Raw genomic sequence first — 19,952 nt, 5'->3', positions numbered from 1 at the left:
CAGTGTTGGCCAAGCGGCAGGGCGCCGGCGGGGCAGGGGGGCATCGATGCCCAGCGTGACCGGCCTGCTCGAGGGTCAGCTAGTCAATGGGGTGCTGCTGCTTGACCCTGCCCACAGGTTGTGGGCACCAGGCCAAGAGCTCAGGAATAAAAAGCCTTTGTGTGAGGAAGGGCCTCCAGACAAAGAGCAGAGCTGGGCTCTAGGCATGCGAGAGGGGGCAAAACAGCACCCAAGCACCCAGTAACGAGGACCGTGCTCCCAGGAGCATCGGCGGGGCCGGGACACTGGTGAGCAGAGAAGGTTCTGGTCTTTCCCCCAGGCTAAGCTGGGCAGGTGGCCACCAGGGACCAGAGCCGGGGGTGAGCGGGCGGTAAGGGGGCTCCAGAGGGACGGGAGGGTCCAAGCCAAAAGAATGCATTGAGGGGGTGGGGGGTGCTGAGTCCCCTGTGCATCCAAGGGAGCCCAGTGGGGGTGAGCCCGGCTGGCTGCCAGCCACAGCTGGCTGGCCACTCTCCTTCGGGCCTAGGGAGCTCTGGGGACCTCTGAAACCCTCTAGAAGCTCCCGCTGGAGTGCTGTTTGGTCATGGATTCTCTAGCCCCAGGCCCAGTATTCAGCTCAAGCCCTGGGCAGGTCTCAGGGAAGCGGGGGCGGCGAACTCCTGCTGTGCCCCCTAGACTGGGAGAACACGGACCCGCGAGGAGGCAGGACCGGCGGCGCCCCCAGTCAAAGCTGGGAGCCGGGCTTCCCTCTGAGCCCAGCATGTTCTCGTGAAACAGGGAGCTAGCCTCGCTGCCCCCCAGGGCTGATCCCTGGGCTGTCCAGCATGCGTGGGTCCGGGGTGGGTGCTCACTACCACACCCGGCCCCCAGGGTGGCGGCCCCACGCGTGGAGAGAGGAGCCTCGGTCGGTCGTGTCCGGAGATGGCCAGCAAGCCCTCAGACGCCGCCAGAGGCAGGGGTCAGACGGGGCTGCCGCACGGCCCGGCCCTGCCCCTCCTAGGCCTGCATGCGCCCCGGAGAGGTGAGAACACGCGAGCGCGGCAGCCCGTGCAGCTGCCACGTGCAGCGCAGGAGAAGGGATGAACAAAGGCCGGTCCATCCGTGCCACGGACTACGATCCAGCTAGAAGAGGGACGAACCCATAGATCGCAGAGTGAGAGCCACGCACCAAAAGGCCCACCATGTGCGGTGTCCAGAGCTGGGGAGCCGCAGACCCAGAAAGCTGCCCGGTGCTGGGGGCCGGGCGGGGAGACGGTGAAGATAGGGTTTCTCCTGAGCTGATGAAAATGTTCTAGAATTGATTGTGGTGATGCCCGTATTTATGAACACACTAAAAATAGTTGAATTGTAGACTTTAAATGAGAAATTGTATGGCATGCAAAGTACATCTCACTGATGTCGTTTCAACAAAAAAAAGACTTCGCAGGCCCCCACGCGGGCTGTCTCTCCATCACTGCGGCCCTCCCCGCAGCGGCTGGGGGTGGGTGGCTGTGGGAGGCCAGATGGGCTGGGAGGGGGATGGCCTGGGCCCGGCTCCATTTGCGGGAGGCACTGTGGTGTTTGTTCAAGAGGCCCCGGGCCCTGCTCCTGACCTGGCCAGGGGCCTCCTCCCAGCCTGCCCTTCTCAGATCCTTCCCAGAAGGATGTTTTTCCAGGGACCTGCTGAGCAAATGGCATTTGGATTCTGGCCTGGGAGCCTCGTGGGGAGGGACCCCACGTCCCAGCCCGCTTGGGAGTGGCCTGTTTCCTCCGGACACTTGGATCTGGCCAGAGCCCGGCTCTGAGTCCTCCCACCCCCTCCAAGCCATGGGACCCCCGGGCTACCAGTCCCATGGGTTATCCTGGGTGTCAGAGAGGCTTCGGGCAAGGCCTGAGCCCCCAAGCGGGAAGCTTTTTATCACTAGGGCCCAGGGAGGGACTTAGGCAAACCCGATGTGGCCCTCCCCGGGGACATTGGGTCCTGACTCAGCAGGAAAGGCCAGTGTACAGAGCTGGGGAGGTCCAGGGCTGGGTAGCCTCAGTCTGGAGGCTCAGAGAGCCCAGCCCAGCAGCCCATCTGGTCCCTCCCCTGGGTCCCCTTCTCCTCCCCCAGACCCCAGCCCCTAATTATAACCACACTTCCCACAGCTAGCCCCCACTTGGCCAAGCTCCACACCATCCGGATCTGCTGGGGTGGGGGGGGGGTGGGAGTTTTCCCAGAAAAGGGCCTGTGAGTCACCAGCCAGCCCAGGAAGTGGCTGCCTCCTGTCCAGCCAGCTCACCACTGGGGCTCCATTTGGACCAAAGCGCAAGAGGCCATTCACGCATGACCTCAGAGTTGACCGAGAGCCTTCTGCACCCAGGCCTCAGAGAGCTTGGCAGTAGGCGAGCCTGCGAGGCAACAGTGATGGGCCCTGAGGGGTGGGGAGGGGCTTCCCAGTGGAATCAGCTGGTGGGGAGCCCTGCGGTCAGAGCAGACAAAGCCCAGAAGGGAGGCCCGGAGGCTGAGCTAAACCACTCCCCAGCCTGAAAGGACAGAGCCACCAGAACCTTGCTTTCCTGGCACTCAAGGCCCTCCATGCCTACCCTGTAGCCAGACTTCCCCTGCACACACTGCTCCCGCACTACCTCCGAGCCCTTGCCCCCCTCTAACCCCTACCCTAGCCCGGAACGTCCCCTCCGGCCCGAGGCAGCCTTGCCCTGGCCCTCGCTCTGTCCTGTCTCTCTCTCCGTCCATGGCCCTTTGGGATCTGAGAGCACAGATGGCTAGAGCCATTGTGGAGCTTTCTGTGTACCTGGGGGACACTGAGGCAGGGGAGTCCAAGCGTTTGCCCCAGTAGACAGACTGACCTCCGCTAGCCTCACCAGCCCAGCTATACCCATGTCCTGGTCCTAGCTGCAGGCGGGGTGGGGGCGGGGATTGCACACCTCTTCCCGGTGCCCCAGAGCGTACCCACCCCTCCCCTGCTTTCCAGAGCCCCAGCCAAGGTGGGTGGGGGGCCCAGGGCAGGAGATTCTCCGTCGCACCTGTGCCCGTCTTCTGCTGCCGCCCCACCCCTGCCAGAGGGGACAGTGATGGAAAGGATGTCGGGGGGGCTTTGCTTTCTGGGGTCAGGAAAACATCGCTTTACCCCCCATCTTCCTGCAGGCCCGGCATGTGAGTCCTCCCAGACCCCCAACCGACAGCAAATTCCGGAGCCCCCGCCCTCCCTCCTCCCTGCAGCCGAGCTGCCCTTCCCGATGGAGGCGATTTCCTCTGCTCAGTCCTCCCATGCCGGCCTCCAGAAAGACCCATTAAAGCTGAAGCCAAAGCCAGGCAGGTCGCAGGCCAACTCTGGGACCTCCAGCTGTGCAAACACTCTGCGGGGGCTGGGGAGGAGACCGCCTGACCCCACTCCTGCTGCTGGGGAGCGGCCAGGGGGTGGGATCAGCAGCCGGGGCCTCGGGCCCAGTCCTCCCTACACTGGCCTGGACTCCAGCCTGCCCCATCCTGGCCGGGGTTTATCACCATGGTCGGGTTTAAGCCCTGGGCTGGGGAGACCCTCGGGCTCTGGGAGGTAGGGGAGGCCCACAGCTCTGGGCCACCACGAGGGTATGGAGGAACAGGGGGAGGGACAGGTTTGGAGGCAGGGGTCATCCTTGGGGTCCAATGGGATCTGGACCCAGGCAGGCCTAGAGACACAAACCCCCTAGTGGGGAGGCCAGACGTGGTGGGGCGCGTGGCTCTGAGCTCGGTGTGGGACCCATAGCGGAGAGTGGACACGTCGCCCATGGCCATGGTTTTTGTGGCCTTCTGCAGTGGGGTCCTCCCTGCGGGGAGTGCTGGTGCATATGGGATTGTCCGTGTCTCAAGCAGGCACCGGGACCACAGTGGGCCTGAGGGGGTCTCCTCCAGGGGGGTGGACTTCGAGCAGGGATGGATGGAGTTGAACGTGCCAGGATAGGTGGCTCCTGAGCCCCCCGAGGGAGGGGACAGGGCAGCTGGGTGCAGGACTTGATGAACCCAGGCTTCGGGGGTGGGGCCCCCAGGAGGGGGTGGCCCAGGCGGCCTCTGATGGAGCCCTCAGTCTACCAGGAATGGGTGCTGCCACGGCCCGGCTGCCTGGACAGGCTGCCTGGTGCAGGTGAGCTCACGGCCCGGAGACAGCAGTCAGGAGCTCTGGGGGGCGGCGTGGGGCATTGGTGTGAGTCTCAGTGCTTCACAGAGGCCATGGGTGAGAAAGGGGCACCAGGGGGCTGCCATCCGCCGGGTGACTAGAGTGCGTCTGCCCCCCTGGTCCTGAGATCCTCTGCTGGGGGCAGGCGCAGCTGCTAAATGAAGGAGATGGTAGAGAAGGGGTCCTCCATCGGGTGCGGCTGCAGGGCGATTGCTGGGTTGGGGTGATCAGGAGTCTTCCCGGAAGAGCTGGCCTCTGAGCCTGGACCCTGTGGTCAACTGTTCCAGGGGCTCCCTGTACGGGGTCTGAGCCAGGGCACGCCTGCGAGGACAGCAGACAGGTGCAGGGCTGGCCAAGCCGGGCGAGGCGGCTAACCGGCGTTTCAGGGCAGGAAACTCCCCACCAGCTGAAAGGGAGGAAGGAAAGGGAGGCCTGGGCCTGCCTGGCTGCAGGCAATGCGGCCAGAGTACCGAGTGCGTGGGCTACTGGTCGGCCCCGCTCATTACGGCGGGGAGAGGCGTGGACAGGGTCTGGTCCGAGCAGGGCTTCATGCTTTCAAAGGAAAAGATGCTGGGAACTCGGATTTATTGTCAGGCAAGATGTGTCGGAGCCTCCGTAAAACAGAGAGCAGGACCAGCTGACGGGGCAGCCTGGCTCTGTGGGAACCGGTGGGGGGTGGGAGGGGCGGGAGGGGATGGCGGGGGCACGGGGGTCCTGGCTTCCTCCCTTCCTGCCTCCCACCGTCTGGCCTGGCTGTGCCGTGATCAGGCCCCTTCAGTCCCCGGCAGGAGACCTCTCCACGGTGCTGCCTGTCCAGCTTCCGTGGCAGGTCCTCATGAGGTGACCCTCCCCCGGGGCTCGGAGCCCACGTGCAGGGCCATGAGGCCCGGCTCCCAGCCCAGAGCCTCCTGCCAGCACGCTGACCCAGCAGCGGGAGCATCCTGGCCTCGGACAGCCCCGTCACCTCCTGCGTCCTCACTTCTTCTACCAGTGAAGAAGCTCGGGAGATCAGTGAATGCTTGGGGAGGGCCTCATGTCCCCCAAATCTGGCGAAGAAGGACAGGGAAAAGCCAGATGTACATACAGGCTCCAAATGGCCCCAAAGGGACCACTAGTGCGTGGAGAAGGGCTCAGGGTGGCTATGAGCAGAGGGGCAGCAGCAGCTAGGACAAGACTCCACTTTTAGGGAGGCTGAGACCTCTTCTAGGTGGAGTAGTCCTAGAGGACTTCCTGGAGGAGGAGGAATTTCAGGGGCCCTTGGAGGCTAGACATCTCTCTGGGCCCTAGTTTTCTCCCCTGTGAGATGGAAAAAGAAGCTTGTCCTATTTGCTGCATGGGCTTCTCATAGAAAGGAGCAGGTGAGCTCACGGCCACCCACCCCTCCCCCCTCTGTTACACCATGTGCAAAAGGGATCCCAGAGCGGTTGCGTCCCAGTGAACACAGGGACCCTGGAGGCCGAGCCCTGGACAGACTGAGGCTGGCTGGCACTGGGGATCCCCCTGGCCTGCCTCACCGAGCCCGGGAGCAGCCTCAGGGCCTTGCCACAGGCTCACGAGGCTGAGCAGTAAGAGGGCTGCACCCCCACCGGCCCCAGCTGGGAGAACTGGGTCCCTGCTGGCTCCCGGCAAGGCGTCCGCAGAGCAAAGAGGAAGTGGGGCTGGTGCAATTCGGTCCTTCGTGTCTGCGATCTCACAAGCTTGTGCAATGAATGCGACCCGGAAAGCCGGCTGCCTGAGGCCACACGCAACAGGCAAGCCGTGGGTCACTCGGGAGGCGGCTTGCGCCTTGGGCGGCCACAGGTCACCCTCGCCCAGCTGGGGCCAGTGGGATCCCAGCTCCTTCGGCCCTTCTGGCTGCCGAGGCCCATGCCTGCCCCAGCTTCAGTGCCCCCTGCCGTGGGCTCCGAGGGCTGTTCTCCCCACTCATGCGTGTGTGGCCACTGTCCTCCCGCTGAGCAAGGCCAGCCTGTGTCCCATTGCCCTTTGTGCCGTGACCCCCCCAGCACAGAGCAGGAGCCTGGCCCTGCTCCTGGGGGAGCTGGTCTTAGAGCCATCCTGGGTTGGAGACCCAGCCCAAGGTCTGCAGCAAGACCCTTTCCACTTATGTACTCAGGGGTCATGGACGGATTCACCCACAGAGCCAGAGAGAGCCCTGAGAGAAGGCCAGGGCCACACACCAGCCCAGGGCCATGCCCGTGGCCAGGTGTGCCCTCAGGGCTCCTGTTGGAAAAGGGGAGCCAGGAGGGGTTCCAGCACGGCTCCGGGTGGAGCATATGTAGATGGAGCCAGGAGAGGTCAGGCCACGGGGGCCATGACACAAAGGCCAGGGAGCTGAATGTGGGCCCAGTTCTGCCCAGTGGGCGCTCGGAGGAGGCCCAGGCTGCCCCAGATCCACCGCCGGTACCAGTAACACGTGGTGGGAGGCCAGCGCTCCTCCCGCGGCACCCAGCCGGCACGACCCTTCCCAGTCTTTGCCCTGGTACAGAGTCAAGATGGCTTGGGCACCCCCAGGTGTGATGGCCCCCCCAGAGGACAGCCCAAGCCAGCTTGGGTCTGGGCTTGGGAGGGGCCGCGAGAGACCTGGTTATCTAGGCTCCCCTGACAGGGTGCTGGATACAGAGCCCAGAGCCCCCAGCCCAGCCAGTTATCAGGGGGCCGCTGCCAGCGTGACCTCACTAAGCCCATGTCGGGCCTGGGGGCGGGGGTGCCCGAGGCGTTCCCAGCCCTCCCAGTGCCGGCAGCCTCGCCCGGCTGGCCGGAGATAGCTGCCCCAAGCAGAGATAGGCTGGGAACCCTGCCACGGGGCCGGCTCCCAGCTGGGGCTGCTGGGAAGGGCTGTGGGCGCTGGGAGGGGCTTCGAAGACTGCGTCCTGTCCTCGGAGCAAGACCGAGGGGCTGAGCTTGCGCATCTGTTGGAGAGACCAGAAAAGGGAAGGGGTTGCAGGGGGCCACCAGGGTATTTGAGCAGGCCCAGACTAAAGCTTGGTCCCTGGGTCCCTGCCCAGAGCGCCCTCCTCCCAGGACCCTGGCCTCTGCAGGAATTGGCTGGGTGCTGAGGGAGCTGCAGGGCAGAGGGGACAGGCCCCGCTCCCATGGCGCCAGCCCACACGCAGCTCCCGGCCACACAGCTCTGCCTGGCACGGCTGGCTCGAGCCGGTGCCCGAGGCAGTGCCTCCTCTGTGCCAGGCCCTGTGTGTGACTTGTGGCCGGGGAGGGGGAAGGCCACACCTGTTACACACCCACCTCGAGCCCTGGGGCCTGGCCTGGGCTTTGAGAAAGCAGAGTGGGGCCAGCCCCCCCAGGGGATCCCAGAAAGCCCCTCTTCCCATGGGGACACCGGGCCCACCTTCCCGCCAGCATCCCTGCTGCCCTCATGACACCAGAGTGAGTGCCGGGCTGTGGCAGAATCCCGAGTCCCAGCTCTGGCCTGACCGTGTTCCCGGCTGCTCTGTCTCCAGGGCGCTTCTCCCTAGGTGAGGAGAGGGAAGGGGCACCCGGGGCTCGGTTCCCCTGCGTCCCCACAAAGGCCTTGTCCCGCCAGTGGATAGGGGTGTGAAGGAAGGAGTCTGGGTCTGAATCAGCCCACTCCCACGTCTCAGACTCCCCAGCCCCCGTGCCTGGGACTCTGCCCAAGAGCTCTGCCCATCAGATGCCTCAGTGGGCACCCCCGGCCACAGGGGAGGGGGCAAGCTGTGCCGCCTTGCCCTCTGACACTGACCCCTCACATTCGGGACCCACATACTGTTCGTTTCCTAGGAGCCGCTGTCAGGTAGGGCCGACGGGAAGGGGACCCTAGAGGTCAAGGGGAGATGGCGGGTTCTGCCCGGGCATGTCCAGGAGGCTTCTCCAGGACAGGTGTGATTGGAGCTGCGGAGAAGCAGCAGGTGTGGGTGGCTGAATGGGCGCTGGGGGCCCCCAGGACCTTCCAGTCCCAGGCCCAGCCTTCCTGCCTCTTCCTGCTCCTCCCGGGTGGAAGGGCAGGTGACCTGCTGCCCTTGGCTTCCTGTTCCCAGAAATGGCCACCGCAGGTGGGGCTGGTGACAAGGGCCTTCCTTCCTCCACCACAGATGGCGAAGGAACAGTGGTGACTGGAGATAAACAAGCCGAGGCCCCTCCCTGTGGGGAAGCTGCCTGGCCAGGGTCTCCCAGGTGGGCTCAGTGGGGGAGGGGGTCGGCCCTGCGGCCAGAAGCCCTCTGGAGGCCAGCCGTCTCTGCACACCAGGACCAGGGCCTTGGGCTGCGGCCCACACTGAACCGGGCAGGGTTGCCCTGTGTGATTGTGCAGGTTGGGCACTGCTCTCGGACTGCAGGTTGTTGGTGCCGCTGTCCTGCCTGCATAAGGCGTCTTTCTATAGAGCTTTCTAGAGCAGCTCCAGCTGGGCGCGGCACCCTGCATCCTCTGCTGGCCTGCGCCTGCTGGCCTGCGCCTGCTCCCCACAGCTCTCCCTACATGGCTCCTGGGGCCTCCCCTGCACCCACCACCATGGCTCTCAGCCATGGTCTCCCTTTCCGGGGTGGGGGGTAGGTCGCGCTGGCTCTGTGCCTGCTGAGACATCTCTCCCCCTCCCCTGAGACTGTGGTGCTGAGTGAGCCTCTGGGCAGGGCCTGAGGACAGCCCCTGCTCTAGGTCCCGGAGGCTCCCTGCTGCTGTCCTGTGGGGAGCAGAGCCCAGACTTTCTGTTCAGGGGCCTGGGCGTCCCCACGCCCGAACCTGGGAGGTGCCTACCCAGCCACAGGTGTAAGGCCTGCCCGTCCCTCAGGAATAGCTCTGTTCGGCTGCCACGCCGGGCCATCCTGGCCTTCGGGAAGGCAGGACATGGGCCACTTCTTCCCGGGAGCCCCTGGTGTTCCTGGCCAGAGCCCGTGTCTCCCCGAGGTTCACGGGACTCCTGAGGGGCCTCTGTGGGGCCTAGCCGGGCTCTCGGGACATTTGAGGCTTGGGGAACATGGGAGGCCCTTGGCCAGGGTCCTGCTGTGAGGCAACCACGCTCGCTGACCCTGCTGAGCCTCTGGCCTGCCCAGCCCGCGCTCTCAGGCAGCTCAGAGAGCGGGCGCTTGCCCGGGCAGGGCCCCTGCACTCAGCAGCTCCGAGGACGGCACTCCCTTCCCCCTGCTGGCTTATGCCCCCTCAGGGGTCAGCATTCAAGGAGCTGCCCACCCACACGTCACACCCATCTTGCTCACTCCTTGTCTCCAGCGTCCCAGCGATGCATACAGGACCCAGCACCACTCACAGGACACAGACACCAGGCCTTGGTTCCCCCGGCCCCGAGACACCACCCAGGAGCTGGGGGCCCCCTGTCCTCCTCTCATGCTGGGGGGCAGGGGGTTCTCCAAGAACTCTGGTTCCTCTCAGGCCTGCACACCTGGCCCCAGGGGCCAGCACAGCTCAGACTTCAGTGACTGGGACCAGGAAGGAAACGCTCTGGCAGCGCGGCAGCCCCTCGCTGGCCAGTGGGCCACGCTGCCTGGTTCAGTCTCCTGGTGGAACAGGTGCCAAGCGCCTGCTGAATGCCGCTGGGGGGTGCTTAGGGGGTGCGGGAGGACTGGGGGAGCTGCAGCCAGGAGCCAGGTCTGGAGGGGCCGGAGATGGCCGTGGTGTCTCCAGGCCAGCTCCAGAAAGGGCCAGGGCTGGGGCTGACCTCCTCCTCCAGGCACGTGGAGGGTGGGGGCTTGCTGGGACCCACACCCCGGCCACCTGCCACACCAGCCTCCTCGGCTCGGGATTTTCTCACGCTTGAAGCTGGCATGGGGGAGCGGGCCAGGCTGGGACTTGTCCTCCCGATCCTAGGAAGGTGGGCGAGGCTTTCCTCTGGGCCCAAGGGCAGGGGCCGATGCAAGTCCAGACGCGGCCTGGGGCGGGCGGGGGAGGGGGGGTGGCCGGCTTGCAACACCGGCTTAGCAGCTGCCCTGGCCCGCCCTGACACCCACCCCCACGAGCCAGGGGAGGAGGCAGATGGGGGAGAAGTTCCCATCCTTCTGAGATCGGATGCAGGGACACAGGCCAAGGCCCTGACCCTCTCCGGGGCTCAGTTTCTCCCCTTTGAGACTGAGGCTCATCGGAGTGGTTTGGGCACCTCCATGGGTGATGTAGGCCCCCGACTTGGCACCTCGACGGAGCCTGTGCTGGGCTCACCCTGCAGACCTCAGAGCTCCCCTCCGGAGAGTGGGGTGCTGGGGTCGTCACCCATGCTGTGGGGATACTCCAGGAAGAAAACCATGTGTGTAAGGCCTTCACCCTCCTGGCACTCCTGGCTGTGCCTCTGGAGCAGGAAGGACATCCTAAGGGCCCCTTTCTGATGGGCTGGGAGTGGGGGGCAGAGGCAGGTAGCCCCCGATTCCTGGGCCTCATCCAACCCCAGGCTGAGATGTGAGATCCATCTGGCCAGAGCTGGTGGCGTTGGCCCCACCTGAGGGGCCCTGCCCCACTCACCAGCCAGTCCTTCTGAAGCTGCCGACCCTCCTGGTGAGGGACCAAGATCCCCAAGCAAATCCATTACACTTGAGGTCAGGACAGCCCACGGGTCTCTGTGCATCCCACCCGGTCCTGAGGGGCGGGGTCCGTGGTTTTAAAGACCAACAGGCCCCTCTCTGGGCCCCCCCACTACAGCTCCCGTGAGCCCCTGGCTGTCAGACTTGCTGTGGTGGGACATGGGGCAGGCTGGAGGATGCAGTAGACAGACCCTCCCTGCTCTGGTGTCACATGGGGAAACTGAGACCCAGGCCAGTGCAGGCCCCCGGCGGGGTCCGGGAGACAGGCTGAGCCCCCCTGGGGAAGTACTTGGCCATTCTGGCCTTGGTGCTCAGGCGCCCATCTCGTCTGCCCCCTCGCTGGGCAGGAAGGAGGGCGCCAGGGTGCGGTGCTCTAGGCAAGGGACCCCACAGGCTAGAAGCTGCTTCTGCCGCAGTCTTGGGCTGCGGTCAGAGGCTGGGGAGGGCAAGGCGCGGGTCCTCTGGGAGGCAGCCCCTCGACACCCCAGAGCTCCCCAGCAACTCCCCAGGCAGGCGTGGGAATGTGACCGGTGGGGGCAGGTCTCTCCCCCGGGAATGAGCTGCTGGGCGCCAGCCAAGGACACTCAGATCCAAAGAGGAAGCAAAACGTCTCGCGGCAGTTCGACGAGAGCCACTGGGGGCACAGACGAACCCCGGCCAGCCCCGACCCCAGACAGCCCCGACCCCGGCCACAGACTGACCCTGGCCACAGACCGACCCTGGCCAGCCCTGACCCTGGCCACAGACCAACCCCAGGCGGCCCTGACCCCAGCCACAGATTGAGCTGCCACCCCACAAACAGACTGAGCTTTGACTATAACCATGGACTGATTCCTGGTCCCGGGTACAATTTGACTCATCATCCCTGTCACAGACTGAGCCCTGACCTCGGCCTGAGCGGAGCCCTGATCCAAGTCATGGACTGATCCCTAATCCCAGCTGTAGACTGAGCCTGGCTCCCAGCAGACTGGTTCCTATTCCCGGGTACAGACAGACTCTGGCTCCAAGCAGAGCTCCAGCCCCACGTCTGCAGACCTCAGGCTGCTCGGATGGCCCCATCCCGGCTCTTTGTCTTCTCACAGCTGGAGACCTCCCTGGGCAGCATCAGCAGAGGCCAAGCCCCAGCACCTGGAAGGTGGCCATACAGTCTGCTGGGTGTTGTGTTCCTTCTTGGTCCTGCATTTTCAAAGGGGACTCAGGCCAGCTAAAGCGGGGTGCAGAGGGGAGACCAGAGGGCAGGGGCTGGGTGCAGAGGGAGCCAGGGATGGCCTGTGTGCAGGTGGGAGACTGGGTCACCCTGGTGGGACCCACTGTTTGCTAAGCATTCGGTGTGTGTCAGTATGTCCCTCCACAGGCTGTCTTCCCAGCCAGCCCTGAAAGGTGGTGAGTGCCCGCCCCACTTTGTGGAAGAGGAACCTGGGTCAGTGACAGGGTCAGTGCTGTGCAATTGTCACGTGGCCCCACTCAGTGTGACCCGAAGCTGGGCCAGTCAGCCGCTTACCGCGGGGAGCAGGGGCTGCTGGGGAGGCTGGCGTGCCTTGCAGGGGGGAGGTGCAGCAGACACCCCTCTCTGGGAAGTCCCAGTCCCAGCGGGATGGGGGCGGGGGTTCAGCCCGGGCTCTCAGGTCCCTGCAGCCCTGAGCTCCAGCTCCCTGGGCCTCCCGGGGTCCAGGCTGGGAGTCCTGTGCTTGGGCTGGGCGGGCGAGGGGGCGGCGCTGCTTATTTGCGGCTCTAATCTCTGTGCCTTATCTCTGCCTATTTGCCCATCAAGAGTTCAAACACGGCAGAGGTCACAGGGGGTGTGGGGAGGGTTGACAATATTTGCTCGGCTTCTCCCAGCGGCGTGACAAATAGCAAGGAGCGTCTTGGCTTGGAGGGATGTCCCTCGGGCACCAGATGCCAGGTGGCGAGCTCGCGGTGTTGACACTGCCGCCCGGCTCGAAGGCTGACTTCCGATAGCGTCCTCTGGGGCGCGGCTAAAGGGGCCGTTCTCATAGGAAAGCACTGAGGAATCACTGCACCCCGCGCCGCTGCAGCCCACACCTGCCTGATGGGAAAATCCACCCCCGGCCCTGGCCCCTTCCCCTGGGCTGCCGCCAGCAATGCCCCCGGAGGAGTCCGGGCCCGGCCAGGGCTCCCAGCTCTTTCAAAGGAGGCGGCGCGCGCTGGGGGCTACGGTGCTGGGATGTTCCGGAGGCCCGCATGGAACTTGTGCGGCTTGTTTCCCAGCTGCTAAATGGGGGCCCTGGGGCCCCGCATCACAGAGGTGTATGGAGACTGAGCCCAGCGGGGCCCTTGTCCATCTCCCTCCCCAAGGCTGCCCTGGCCCCCCTCCTGTGAGTGGGACTCAGCCCGCCCTGCCCCGAGGTGTGCTTGGCTGCCCGCACCCAGCCACGCCCCGACTACTTTTCCTTCTGGGTTTATTGGGGTTTAATCACCATCACCTGGCTTACGTGGCCTCTGGGTCGCTTCAACCTTCCCTGGGCCCCCAGTGATGGGTGTCTGCCTGCCGCTCCTGGAGGCTGAGGGGGCCCAGCACACAGGCTCTAGGGAGCTGCCCGCAAGGCTCCCCAAGCTCACGACCTCACAGGGGCTACTGGACCCACACAGGGCCTCCGCTGGTCCAGTGGGCGCCGTGTGGAACCCAGGCCAGGCTCACAGGTCTGGGCAGGCAGGCCCACCCCAGGTGAGGGAGCCCATGTGGCCAGCATGGGCTGGGGTGGGCCCGGGCACTTAGCCTTCCCGGGCCCCTACCTCCGTAAAAGACAAAAACAGTGAAGGTAGGACTCTATGGCTGCGTTGGTCTAAAGACAAATATATTAATATTATATGTGAAAGCACTTTCTCATTCTAAAAGCTTCAAATTTTTTCTCCTGACTTTATTTTAAAGACTTGGTGAGGAGACGCTAGGACTCAGCCTCACCACCACGAGATCGCGACCTGAGCTGGAGTCGGGAGTCAGACACCGAACCGCCCCAGCCATCCAGGCGCCCCCTCCTGATTTTATTTTTTATTTATTTATTTTTTGGATTTTACTTATTTATTTGACAGAGAAAGAGAAGAGAGAGAGAGTGCAAGCAGGGGGGGCACAGCAGAGGGAGAGGGAGAGGGAGAAGCAGGCTCCCCGCCGAGCAGGGAACCCAACGCCAGCTCGATCCCAGAATCCCGGAATCATGACTTGAGCCGAAGGCAGACGCTTCACCGACGGAGCCCCCCAGGCGCCCCTCTCCTCTCCTGATTACCCTGAACCCCTGAAAGTCTCTTGGGCCCTAGTCCCTGGGCATGATGAAGGAGTCTGCCCTGGGGACAAGGAGGAGCCTGACCTGGGCTGGGGGTCAGGGAAGCAGCTCAGAAGATGCGACACCAGAGCAGGGACCCAGACTAGGGAGGAGCCAGCTAGGGACAGGGAGAGGGGGGAGGGGAAAGGGGGGGCTCCTAGAGTTGGGCAGAGCCTGGAGGGGGGCAGCCTCCAGGTAAGGAGGTTGAGGTGGGGCCTGTGGGAGGAGGGGCACAGGGAGCCGCCCTCTTCCCTGGGGGCGCTGGGTGGGTGCTGTGTGATGACACGGGGGCCCAGCGGGCTTAAGCAGGAGACTATTGGACATGTGGGGGAGGCTGTGAGGTGAGGGTGGAAGGCTGAAGTCACAGCCTGATGTCGGGGTGTGGGAGGAGACGCAAGGGTCCCAGCAGGAAAGGGAGTGGGCAGGAGGCTGACTTTGCCCCAGGCCTCGGTTTCCCCACCTGCACAAGGAAACGTCGGGCTAGCCGGGCTCCAGGGAGGCTCCTGGCGGCTGTGGAAGGACCTGTGGCCCTAGGGGGAAAAGCGGAAGTTTTCCAGCTGAGGGGTCCTCACCCAGCATTCCAGGAGGAAGATGGGGGGGGTGGGGGCAGGGCAGCTCCCCACTGAGGCTTCCCAGACACAGAGCTCTGCCGCCTTCTGCCCTCCCTCCTGGGGCTGGCTGCCGGCCGGATCCGCCTCCACCAACCAGCACCTCCCCTCCCCCCGTCCGGATCCCTTGGCCAAACCGCCATCAATCAGGCTGGCAACACCTGCAGCTCTCCGCGTTCCCACGTTCCACTGCCTGCCCCGCCTCCCACTGGACTCAGGGGAGCACAGGCACCCAGCAGCCCCTCGAGGACCCCGAGGCAGGGCTGCCCAGGCCTGGAGGCGATAGCTCTCTGTCCTGCTAACCCCGGGGAGAGCCCTCAACCAGAATACTTCCCAGGAGGAGCCTGGCCCTGCAGATCCTGAGCTGGACTTGCCATCCTGTCTGACAGATGAGAAAACTAGGGCACAGACCTCCCAGACTTGCCTCCCCTCAGCTTTGCGCCTGCAGAGGAGAGGAACACAGGTGGGAGAGGGCCAGACACCCCAGATAGATGGGGACACTATGGGGCCACTGACAAGTGCTTGCGGAGCTGGACAGGCAGGGAGGTGCTGTGCTGGTTCAAGTCCGTGTGTTCCAGGGTTCCCTGAATCCTGTTAGGGGGACCCTAGCCCAGGCACTGCCCTAACCAGCTTCCAACCCTGTACCTCAGTTTCCTGGGCAGGACCAGGACCTGTGGCATCCCTGACCCTAAGCACAGACTGGACGACCAGGAGGAGACCGGCCCCTGGGACGAGACCTCGGAAGCTTTCCAGCAGCTTCTCTCTGGGCAAACAAAGGGCCTGCAGACCATATGCTGCTGCTCTGATTTGTTTGGGCTGGGACAGCGGGGACCGGCGTGCCCCACCCGCCCACCTGCACACATCACAAGCTCTCCTGAGCCTGTGGAGGCCTCCCTACTCAGGGCTCCCACACCCCCAGACTCCCCCCAGCCAACCAAGCTCCCTCCCTGGCTGCCTGGGGGGTGGGATCCATACCACACCGTTAGCAGGGCCTGGCTCAGCTAAGTCTAGCGGATACGCTGCCCTGCTCTAGCCCTGGAGAGAGGAGGGCAAGTGTTGGCTCCCTGAAGTGTGGCCTCCTCCCCAGGGCCCCCAACTTATCCCCCTCCCCCAGGGACGGAGCCCCAGGTCACAGCACAGTGGGGTCCCTACATGCTCTGCCCTGCCCCTCCTGAGCCCTAAGCCCCCAGACTCCTCCCTGTTCCCCTGCCCTGAACCTCCCTGGCTGGGCAGGTCCCTCTGCTCCCCTACCCCAGCACGGAGGAGGGGGAAGGTCCTGTGCTCTGTCCCTATCGGGAGACCACTTGGTGGGGTCTGAGACTCCTACCTGGCAGGTGCACCCCCAGTCCTTGTCTCCAGGCCCCACTCCTCCCAGTCTTCCCCCAGCCCCGCCCCTAGGGTGATTTGTTAAAGACCATGGCATGGGAAAACATCTCAGTGAGGCCTGGAAGCACCCCCACACTTCAGACCAGCTCTTGGGGCTCAGCCCCCCCCCCCCCCGTTCAGAGGAAGCAGTCCCCAGTCTCTTACCGCAGAGCCCTCCCCTATCCCACCCCTGCACCTGCCCACAGGATCTGTTCCCAAGCTCCTGACGCCACCTGCCGGGCCAAGTAGGTGTTGCTGGGGCTCCAGCAGGGAGGGCTTCAGGAATGGAGGGCGCTGGGGAGGGGAGCGGTTTGGGGGAGGGGAGCGGTTTGGGGGAGGGGCTCAGGAGAGGAGGAATGGGGGGATTTAGGAAGAGAGGGGCTGAGGCAGGGAGATGCTCAGGTGAGGAGGGTGCTCAGGAGGGGCGGGGCCTAGATGGGATGGATCAGAGGAGTCCTGTGAGAGCTTTGGGCACGTACACACACACACACACACACACCCAGCTCTTCCTGGCCCAGTCCTATCCCCTCATCCCCTACTCCCCCACCACCAACCCCCTGACTCCTGATGATGGGCTGCTCAGACTCAGCTGCCCAATCCCAGAGGGCCTCCAAGGATTGCCCTGGGGGTGGAAGCCACGTGGAGTATGGAGACCCCAAGGTCTGGGTGAGCGCAGAGCCTGGCGAGACTGGGACCCCTTGCTCTGACAGTCTGAGGTAGGGATAGGGAACCCTGGATCCCACATCTGGCTGCCCACCTCCCGGTGGGAAAAAGGGAAGAAGACACAAATGATGAGGACAGGCGCAGAAGGCACACCTAACCAGAACCCAGCTGCGTCTGTTACAAAGACTCCATATATAACTTAAAACCTTGCCACAAAGAAAATTCCTGGCCCAGAGACTTCCCTGGTGAATGCAACCACACGCTCATGGGAGAAATACCAATTCCACGGAGACTCTAAAAGAAAATTAAATATCACGAGGCCACAATATCCCAAGACCAAAACCAGATAAGATATCCCAAGAAGAGAAAATTAGGGACCAATATCCCTCATATACATGGACACAGACATCTTTTAACAAAACAGGGAATCTAATCCAACAAGGTACAGAAGAGCTTCTACATCTTGACCAGGGAGTTTCCCCCAGGAAGGCAAGGCTGGTTCAACATCCTCAAACCAATCCGTGTAAACCACCACACTACAGCCTCACCAAGAAAACCCATATGATGTTCTCACCGGGTGGGGAAAAGCATTTGACAAAATGCAGCACCATGCGTGGTATGGACTCTTAGCAAACTAGGAAGGGAAGGGAACTCACTAACATGCTGAGAGCTTCTGTACAAAACTGATGGCTTGAGTCTCGTTCGTGGTGAGAAGCTGCAGCCCCCAAGGCCAGGAGAAAGGTGATGACGTCAGCTCTCCCCGCCACGGCGAGAAGGCGAGAACAGGGATAGAAGACATGATCTTATGGGTGGATCCTCCTAAAATCACGACAACAGCTGAACAAACAAGACGGTCCAATTTAGAAAAAGGAGTTACATTTCTTTTGGCTAATAACAAAACACTGGAAAGTGACCTCTGAAAAATTTTACAATAACATCAAGACATCACATGCATAGGAACCAAAATAACGAGGAAAACAAGCAGAGAAGAATTTCGAACAGGAAACTTGGCTGAGAGAAACCACGAAAGGCCTGAGATCTCAGCGAGATTAGAAAACCCGGTGTTTCTAAGAGATTGATTCTCTCTGAAATAATGGGTAGACTCACTGCAAATTCTATCAAAATCTCATCAGGTTTTTAAAGTTTTCAAAGAGGGACGCCTGGGTGGCTCAGTCGGTTGAGCGGCTGACTCTTGGTTTCGGTTTCGGTCGTGATCTTGGTGCCCTGACATCGGGCCCCACGTCAGACACCACGTGCCACGAGGAGTCAGCTTGGGATTCTCTCACTCCCTCTGTCCCTCTTCCTCTCTCTAAAATAAATAAATTAATTAAAAACAAAGTTTTCGATGAGATGATTCTAACTGGAATTGGAATTGCAGAGGATTTAGAACAGCTGAGAGAATTCTGAAAAAGTAGACGAGGTCACAGGGCCTACATCGTAAAGACCACCAAGCAAAGGTTGTCTAGACAGCATGGCGCTGGCGGAGGACAGATGAAGGGGTTCGTGAAGACAGAGTGAGGACTCCGGGAACAGACTCACAAACACGTGGCCATCTGATTTCGAGAAGCCACGTCAACTCAGTGGGGAAAGAAAATCTTTTTAACAGATGGTGTTGGAACCACTGGATATCCACACAGAAAAAAATTGGGCCTCAACTCTCAGTCCCCTCCTTGCCCCAAAACGAAATTGGAGTGGATCATAGGCCTGAACATGAAACCCAGAACCTTCTAGGAAAAAAAGCATAAGAGAAAATCTTCTCAAGCTTAGGATAGGCGAAGATCCCTTTCAGGTCACAAAAGCACCAGCCATACAAGAAAAATCAATAAATTGGTTCTCATCAAAGTAAAAATTTTGTACTCCTCAAAAGATACCACTAACAAGGTGAATAGGAAATCTGAAAGCTGGGGGAAAATTCACAGCACAGTCTTTGACAAAGGATTTGTGTTGGAAGATGTAAAAAGCGCCAATGAACAAAATACAGAAAACCCAATTTTCTTAAGCAGACAAAATATTGGAATCAGCATTTCACAAGGAGACACACAAATGGCCAGTAACTCACGGAAAGGTGCCCAGCACCTACAGAGGTCAGGGTAATGCACAGGAAAATCACAGTGAGACACTAGTACGGGACCCCTGGAAGGGCTGAAGTCCAGGCTGACAGCGCCGACTAGTGGTAAGGACCTGCAGCATGGGCAGCGCGCGGATTTTGCCCACGGGAGCTAAGACAATCCAACCACTCAGACTCCATGGGAGAAGTTTCCAGAGTTAAGTGTGCATCTGCCCTAAACCCCAGCAGTTCAACGATCGGGTATGCATCCTGGAGAAATGAAAACATGTGTCTCTATCATCTGTTTCCGGGTAACAAATCGCCACCAGCTTGGCGGCTTAGTGCAATCCCACTGGTCCACTCAGGGATCTGTAGGTCACAAGTCCCATCTGGGCTGGCTCTCACAAGGCTGAAAAGGAGGGCGGGGTCAGGCTCTGCGGAAGCTCAGGGCAGAATTGGCTCCCACGTTCATCCAGGTTGTTGACCAAATCCAGTGTTTGCTTTGCAGGACCCAGACCTCCATTTCCTTGCTGGTTGTCTCTGTGCCTACGGGCTACCCTCACTCCTTGACAGATGCACCCCTATATTTAAAGCCGGCGACAGAGTCCCTCCCTACCTCCACCGGAGAAAACCTGCTTTTAACAAAATTGTGTGATTAGATTATTCTCACCCAGACAATCTCCTTTGGCCCCGTGCGGCAAGCTGGGGCAGGAGTAGCATCTGGTGGCATTCACAGGTCCCGCCATGCTTGACACAGAGGGGACACAAGGGCCAGATTATCAGGGCCGGTCCTAGAATAGGCCTACCAGGGTCACCAAAAACCTTGTACTAGAACGTTCCAGGAAGCCTCATTCAGAAGAGCCAGAACATGGAAACCTATGGAGCGTGGGTGGGCGGGTGGGCAGCTCGGTGTAAGGACTGCCTGGGTCCAGGGTTACACCGAGCACTAAAAGGACCTGCAGTTACACCGAGAACAGTGCAGGGGTAGGACTGTTCCCCAAGGGAGCACAGGCAGCAGTTCTGAACCCACGACGCTGTGACCCGGAGCAAGGAGGGAAGTGGCCGGCTGCCGGAGGAGGCGGGCTGGTCTCTGTTGGAGCAGGACTGACAGCACAGCGGGGAGGTGCTGGAGTGCCCCACATGGGGAAAGGTCGGCACAGGGCGCTCATGTTAGACTCCTATAAATGCTGGGGGGGGGTCCCCTGTGGAAACGAGTGTCCACACGCAGGTCCTTGGGTGCATATCCACTGCCCAGCTCACCTGCTGAGAGCGTTTGGAAGATGTGGCTTCCGGTGGCAGCGAGCACACCCGCATCCAGGCCTGGGTGTCCAGCGCTGCCCCCCGCCGGGAGGGACGGCGGGTG

Source organism: Lutra lutra, chromosome 13 (assembly GCF_902655055.1).
Source record: "Lutra lutra chromosome 13, mLutLut1.2, whole genome shotgun sequence".
Classification (NCBI taxonomy): domain Eukaryota; kingdom Metazoa; phylum Chordata; class Mammalia; order Carnivora; family Mustelidae; genus Lutra; species Lutra lutra.
This window is presented reverse-complemented; position numbering follows the sequence as displayed.